The sequence below is a fragment of the Epinephelus moara genome, chromosome 11, assembly GCF_006386435.1.
Source record: "Epinephelus moara isolate mb chromosome 11, YSFRI_EMoa_1.0, whole genome shotgun sequence".
In the NCBI taxonomy this organism is placed as follows: Eukaryota; Metazoa; Chordata; class Actinopteri; order Perciformes; family Serranidae; genus Epinephelus; species Epinephelus moara.
In genome coordinates this window covers 33,156,992-33,165,330 of record NC_065516.1, presented here as the reverse complement: position 1 = coordinate 33,165,330, position 8,339 = coordinate 33,156,992, and positions in this window count along the sequence as shown.

Here is an 8,339-nt window from a genome sequence, read left to right as displayed (position 1 = left end):
ATGCGGTGAATCAACCTCGTCAGGCCCTAGATCCCTAAAGGTTAGGGTTAGAGTAAAGGGTAGGGGAAAGGTTAAAAAGCAAGAACAAAATTTAGGTTTAGGCGTACATAAACAGAAATACTTAGGATTAGGCATTGATTAGGTTTAGGCAAAAATAAGTAGGATTAACCACTAATTAGGTTTAGGCACAATACTAGAGGCAAACAATAAAGAGAAAAAAAAAACCAATAAGGTCAAAAATTCAACAGTAATTCAACAGTAATAGGCGGGAAATGAGGCGCCCCAAACTCAAGCACTATAGCAAAGAAAACTCATAAAGCATGCAGACCAAAATCATACTCCTATTTACAATATATACAAAAAAAGTTAACAAATATATATATATATATATATATATATATATATATATAAATATATATGTAAATGTATATCAGACTTTAAATCCAGGAGCCAATTCAGCCGCCACCACTGTAGTTGATATCCCAAAATTATCCCATAATATTCTTTGCCACTTTCAAGCATCAACCATATAAATCACTGCCACCCTGTAAAAAATGCCACACAAGGGCAGGGGAAAGAAACATCGAATTTAGAGGAGAGACTAGGCACAGCAATAAATAAATACTTTAATTATGTAATAATACATTTAAACAAGAAAATAAGTGCTTCAATCTTCAAGTGCTTAAAAAACCATGCAAAATAATACGAGAAAAATTGCGGGAGAGCTCAGAGAGTTCCCTAGCAAATCACACTGCAAAAAAAATAGAAAGTAAATCAATATAATAAATATAATCATAATTAAAAAGAAGGAAATTCATATTAGTTACGGTAAACATAAAGAAAAAAGTCATTACCTCAACACAAATAAATAAATCACAAAAGCAACCCAAGACAAATAATTCATATAAGTAAATAAATTATATAAATCATAAATTCATAAGCTGCGCCCTATCTCTCCTCCAAAAACATAAAAAGAAAAGAGGAATATGAAGAAAGAAGAAGTACGCTAAAGTTAGATAAACATATGTTTTTAGGATCCTACAAAAACCATTCCCCCACTGTTTACTGGTATTTAATTATGAGGTTAAGAAAGCACCACATTAAAATACAAAATACAAACTAGTCCTTTAATCCAAGATCCAAAAAATAAGAGAGAAATATATTTAAATTTAGGCCCTCTCATTTAGGCCAGCGGGAGAAACGGTGTCCAATTTTTTAATGAGATGGCTCTCATGTCTCTGGCGTTGATTTTTAGACCAAAGGGTGTTGTGATCCAAGCCAATATATTTAAAGTTGTGAATACCATAAATGTTGAAATGGGCATATAACACAGTGTCCGTGTGACCTTTTTTGATGTTGTTGACATGCTCCATGATTCTGGTTTTCAACATTCGCCCTGTTTCACCCACATACAGTTCTTTACAGTGTTGACATTGAATTGCATACACCACATTTGAGACCTGGGGTGAGAGAACCTCCCTGATTGGATAGCCCCTCCCCGAGCTGCCGTTGAAAAGAAAAGGCACATGATTGAGCAGCCACGGATCGCTGCCCGCCCTCTTCCTATCCAGAGCCGTATGGACCAATAGGTCTTTCAGGTTTTTGTTTCTCCTATAGGCCATGATCAATTTAAACTTTTGCAGAGGCTCGCACTGTTGCTGGGCCTCAGAAAAGTGAGCTCTAATTTGTGAATTGTAAGCATGCAAGCGATGAGAGAACGTTTGGACACAAGGGACAATTTGTGAGCTAGATTCCACTTTTCTATGCATGTAGTTGTCTTGAAATTGTTGATTCACCTCTGCTTTAATTTTCCTGAGGAAGCGGCGAGAATAGCCTCGATGTTTCAGAGCCTCAAACAAGGTGTTTGTGGCTTCTTCCACATCCTCCAGGTAAGTGCATATACGGTGGAATCGAATCAATTGTGACTTGATTAGCCCTCGAGAGGTATGTTGGGGATGGTAGCTAGTTTTGTACAGGAGCGCATGGCGGTCAGTGTCTTTGAAGTACACTTTAGTTGCCAACCTCTTTTCCTCACTACCGGCTATAGGTACAAAAAAGACCTGTGTGTCCAGAAACTCCACTTTTTCTCTCTGTAAATTACACTTTAATTAGATTTTGGGATGGTGGCCATTCAATAGGGTTAGGTTAGGGTAAAAACGCAAATTTTTTCTGCTCTTTTTCTTTGTCCAATTGTCCAGTGGTCGTTATTTTCCAATCCGGTGATTATGAGGTGGGTGGGGGAGTGTAGTTGGAAATGTTGTACCAAGGGGGTGGAAAGTCGACCTACCCCAATGTTATAGAGGTGTTGAGACAGCCGGGTGTGAATGGAGTGTTTTGTTTCGCCAATGTAGTGTTTCTGACAGTGTGCATGTGATGATATAGACAACATTGGTAGTGGTGAGGGAGAGATGACCTATGGTGGGGAATGCAGCGTTGGTATGTGGGTTCTGAATAAATCTTCTATTTCTGTAATGGTGGCTGTACTGAAGTGGGGGTGTGGGTCTATGGTCTGTGAATTTGGATCTGGTGAGAATGGATTGAAGGTTCTTATGTTTCCTGTATGCTGAGATGATTCTATGGTGTTGAAAGGCCGGGTGTTGGGACAGAAAACTGGTGAAGTTTTGTTTGATGGTGCGATGATGCAGACCCTGATTAGGGTCAGGATGAAGGTTGGGGTTAGGCATGGGGAGTCGGGGTTGGTTAGGGTAAGGGGAAAGATCAGGTAAGAGGTTTGGGTGAGAGGAGGAGGGGGGGGACAAGGTAGGCTGAGGATGAGGAGGTGGCTCAAATCCTGGGACCTGGGGTGGAGAAGGGGAGGGAAGGGGAGAGCGAGTGGGAGCGAGAGAGGCCAATGTGGTAGTTTTGATATAGCGGAGAAATCGTTTGGAATAGCCTCTGGGGCGTAAACTACGAAAGAGGGTATTGGTGGCTTTGTGGAAGTCTGTAATGTCCGAGCAGATACGGAAAAAACGAGCTGTGATTTAATGATTCCTTTAAAGGTGTGTTTGGGATGGTAGCTGGATTTATGGAGTAGTGCATGTGTATCTGTGGGCTTGAAGTAAAGTTTGGTCTGCAATGTTTTGTGGGTGGTGTTGGATTGGCTGAAAAATGTAGTATCTAAAAAATTGATATGTGTGGGACTTATTGTATATTTAACAGTGATGGCTGGGTGGTGGTTATTAAGGATATGGATGAAGTCTGTGAATGTAGTTGGGTCATGGGGCCAAATTCCAAAAATGTTGTCCAGAAATCTGAGGTACAGTGTGGGTTGTAAGGGGCATTTGTTAAGGGCTTCTCGCTCCCACTCGCTCATGTAAAGGTTTGCATATGATGGGGCAAATCTCTGACCCATGGCTGTCCCATGTGTTTGTAGGTAGTATTGAGTTCTGAATCGGGTCGGTGAGGGTCCGGATTTCTATTGAAAATTGTGCGTAGTGTGTGTAGACCTAATTTTGTATCAGTGTTGGTGTATAGGTTATCAATGTCAATGGTGAAAAGCAGGGATTGAGCAGGGACAGCCATGGGTCGGATAAGTTGGATGAAGTGGTAGGTGTCCTTGATATAACTGGGGTGGTGGGTGGAGAGGGGGCCAAGAAAGTGGTCGATGTATTCTGATATGTGATATGTGGAGCTGTTGCAGTCTGAGATGATTGGTCTACTGGGGGGAACTTCAAAGGGAATGGTCCAGGTGTCTGGTGGTTTATGTATTTTTGGTAACAGGTAGAAGTAACGGGGTCTGGGTTGGTCCGGTCCAGAGAGGTAGTCTTTTTGTTTGGCTGTGATGTATTTTTTATTGTAGAGTGTTTGTATGATGTTCCTGAGTTGATATTGAGTCCGTGGTTGAATGGTGTCTTGAAGTCGTTTGTAGTAAGTAGTGTTATTGAGTTGTCGATTGGCTTCCAAAAAGGTACTGTTGTCGGTCCATGATGACGATTTTCGAACCTTTCTCCGCTGGCTTAAAAATGATGTTGGGATTGGAGGTGAGAGTGTTAAGGGCCCTGCGTTCCGGACCCGAGAGATTATCAGAGATAACCCCCGGGGGCCGGAAACGTTGCAGGGCCCTTGTGTTTTGTTGAATGAGTTTATGAGTAAGGGGGTGAAGTTTGTCATTATGTGGTTCCCAGTGGGACGGGTGGGTGAAGGGGGTCTGTTGTCGGTCCGGTTGGAGGTGGAAATAGTCAATGATTTTAAGTCGTCTGTGGAAGTGGTGTAGGTCCCTTTGAAGTTCCTCCCGGTCCAGGTGATTGGGGCGGGGGATGAATGAGAGCCCCCTCTCCAGGAGTTGGCCTTGGGGTGTGGAAGGTGAAAATAGGGTAGCCAGATTGAGAATGTTTGAAGTGGAGTTCCACCCCAGATCCCGATCCTGTTGTGTAGGTTGTGTATGGGTGTGTGTGTCCACGGTGTTATTGTAAATTTAATTGATTCAACCAGTTTTCAAAGATGAGTTTTGCTGTAGAGGGGGTCCAGTGGATGTTGTCTTTTTCTGTTTTGAATGTGTCGTGGGGGATTTCTGTGAGTATAGGGAAGTATGTAGCCATGGTGTTGTTGATTAGTTTCAAGTTGTTCTTCTGTGTGGGGGTGAGGTGGGGTGAGAAGTTCATAATTGGGAAGTAAATGTCCGCATTGGGGAAGGTCGACTTTGCCAACCGGAAAAGGGCTTTCAGTTGTTTAATGGAAGTTTGTTTTGGGTCCTGGTCCTTTTTGTTGATTCCTATGGAGATAATGAGTATGGTTCGTGCAATATGGTAATTGGGTCTGTGGAGAGTGAGGTCCGGGGATATGGGGGTTGCAGCTGTGCAGTACGGCGAGGTAGGGAGGGGAGGTGAAGTGGTGGGGGAAGTCTCTGGTTCTTGAGTGATGGACAAAGGGGAGGAGTTGGGTCTGGGAGGTGTGGAGAGATCTGTTGTAGGTGAATCATGGAAGTCCAGTTGGGGGGCTGAGGTAGGGTGTGAAGGGGGAGGCGGAGAAGAGAGGGAAAGGGGAGATGGGTGGGTTAAGGCCGGGTGGATGGAGGAGGATAGGGTGGGGGAATAGGAAGGAGAGGAAGAGAATTGAGTAGGTTTTTCTGATTGCAGGGAGAGGGGGTAGAGGTGATGAGGTATGGTGGGGAGGAGAGAAATGGTTGACAGTGGGAGTTGTGGTATGGTGGGGAGGAGAGAAATGGTTGACAGTGGGAGTTGTGTTAGGTGTATGAGGAGTAGAGAGTGCCTTTGTGCCCGGGGAGACCCGCACACCACCAACAGGTTTTTGAAGATAGGGCTCAGATGAGGTTTTATTGAGGTCATGGATGACCTTATCCAACCCTGTCATCATGTTTGCCGATTCTCTTGGTTGTAATTGGGGTTGTTTTGCCTGCTGGTGGTGCGGATGGGGGAGATCGGGGTATGAGGTGTGGTTGAATGAATTTCTTCTGTCGTGGGTAATGGTCCCCAGGGGACTTTTCGTGTCTTGTTGGTTTGTGGTGTGGAGGTTGTGGGGGTTGGTGTTGTTTTCTCTGGATCCGGTTGTATCTTGGGGGGTGGGAGGGTGATTGTTGTAGTCCGTAGGGGTCGAATAGGGCCTGTTCTGATGGGTTGTTGGAGCTGGGAGGAGTGGTTGTTTTGTTGTAAACCGGGTGAGGTGAGAGTAGAGGGGTGAAAGTTGGCTGGGGGTTGTTGTTCTTTAGCTGAGGTGTGGTCTGGGTTTCTGCAGTGACTTGCTGGGGTTGGGTAGGTGTGGGGGGGTGGTGGTGTTCTTGGATGTCTTCCACCATGGATCTTCGGGGGCCCAGTAGAGGGAAAGGTTGGCAATAGCAGCTGGTTTAGGCAGAGGGGGGTATTGTTCTTCTGGGATGGTTGGTAAAGTACTGGATGGTGGTCGTCTCTGTAGATGGTCCGGTTGGAGTTCTGGCTGTGCGGTTGTGGTGGTTGTATGGGTTGGCTGTAGGAGCTGTTGTACTGCTTGTAGAGTGTTGGTTGTTGAGCCTAGATCCATAACGTTTTCTGGCCCAACCAGTGGCTATCTGTAGAGCTAGTGGGTTGTGGGAGGATGTATCTGTGGTGTCTATGGTGGTTGTATAGTGTTGTTGTAAAATAGAGATTGTGTTCTGCATCCATTGAGTAGTGTTCTTATGTATTCTGTTCCGTGTTTCTGTTGTGGGTGTGGATGGTTTAATGAAATCTGTAGGACGGGTTACTTGACGTAACATACCTGGTGGAAATGTTCTGGTGGCTAGAGCTGTGTCCATAATGTTTTTGTGATGTAAAGCCTGTATCAGTTTGAAATATTGTTTGCTAGCTTGTCTGGTTTCAGGGTCTGGTGGATGAGTGAGTGCCGGTGTATGTATGGAATGTTGTTGGGTGGAGATAGGAGGTCTATGTGTTGAAGGTTGTGTGGAAAGTGACATAAGTGGTTGTGGTGTAGTGCTAGGCTTAGATGTACGAGTAGGTGTAGGGGTGTGTGTGTGTGTGTGTGTGTGTGTGTGTGTGTGGAGGAGCCATTTTGAATTCCGCTCCTCTGTGTAGACTTCACTCTAAAATAATTATACATAGGAAGTGGAGGGCTCTTACCTTAAGGATGCGGATGGGTTGTTTCCATGTAGTTGGATGTTTCTTGTTGATGGGTTTCTGAGTTGTACCCGGTGGGTGTCGAACCCAGGCCTCCCGGGTGAAAGTCCAAACATTAGTGGCTGTTGCCACTAGTTATCCGTGTTAGTGGGTGATGTTTGTTGGTTGATGTGAAGTGTCCAACGGGTCTTAAAGCAGGTGTTGTTAGCAAAAAGAGTCTTTTTTGCCAAAAAAAAAGAGGGGGCTGGCAGAGCCCTCCCCCGTAAGTTAAAAACAACTTTATTTAGCCATAACAATTACAAATGAATCAATAAAAAGTTTTTTAAAAAAAAAACAATTGGAATAAACCTCAAAAAAGAGGATTTAAAACAATTGTTAAAATAAGAGTAAAAGAATCTTACATAGAAGAGCGGGGTCCCGACGTTTCGCAAAATGTATTGCTTCCTCAGGGGAAAGTTCAAATTGGCTCCATATTCTGTTTAAGTATCCTGTTGAAGGAAGGAGGTAAGTCCTTCCCCCAAGAGTGTGTGTGTGTGTTGTCTCATGCTGATTGGAGGAGAGGGTCAGGAGATTTGCGAAATTTGGAGGGAAAGTGTGTATCAAATTCTGATTGGCTGATTTTGGAGGGAAAGGATCCAATTGGAGGTTTGTAGGGTGGGGTTGAGTTAGGGGTTCTAACGGGGTTGTATGGCATCTGGTTGTATAGTTGTATGGCTGTATGGCTGTATGGCTTAGTGGGTTAGCAATAGGGCTGTCAACCCGGAGAGACGGGAGGAGGGGGATCAAATCCTGCATGAACCTGGTTGGTGTGTGAAATGTGTGAGGAGTATTGTTGGTGGGTTTTGAGGGGAGTGCAAAGTTTAGCTCACTGGGTTGGTCCAGATTTTCCATTTGGGTTGCTTGGTAGGGATTCTTTTATTGTTTGTAGGTTGGGGTCTTGAGTCTTGAGGGTCCGGAGACAGGTTGGATTTTGGAGTGCCAGATGATGACTAGGTGGTTGAGATGATTGTTCCTTATAGAACTTGAGGAAATAAATACAGTACAGTGGCACGGGCTGTTTAGGGGTTAGGGTTAGGGTTAGAGTTATGAAAAGATCATGGTGTGGGTTAAAATGAAAAAGAAAGTGAAGTGAGCCTGCTTCACCTCAAGCCTTTCCCAGCTGACCCAGAGCCAGTCGCAGCGCACCATCAAGGCAGAAATACGCCCGCCGGGAGCCATTCAGCACCGCAGACAGTCGGACTAGTGGGATGTCGGACCAATGACGTGACATTTTTTTTGTCATAAACCTTTGGTAATATCCACCTTATTTTTCACAGAAACACGGAGGCAAAACAGAACGCAGCCAGCTTCCGTTTCTTTGTGCGACACTTCCGGTCCAGCACTCTTACCACTGTGTAAATGGGAATCGCCTTGTTGTTTACCTTGCTGAGTTTAGCTCTATATATATATATATCACATTTTTCACGCCACTATATCACCGTTTAGACTAATCTGATGTTTGTAAAGTCTATAAACACAATGACTGAACAAACATTAGTATTTTCTCTGTGTGTAATTAATAAAATGGTTATCGTAGATTAGCTGGGCTAACCGTTAGCTGTTAGCCATGTCTGTAATAACTCACTAAACTCACAAAGTGGCCCGTGAAAAAAATATTTTCTCCAGCAGATGTCTTAGTTACAACATGATTGAGCTAACTGGAGTAGTTTCATGTCGTATCCGACAACGGGAGGCTTTTAACAGATGACGTCCTGATGTTAGCTTTGCTGCTAGTGTTAACGTTAGCTGTCAGCT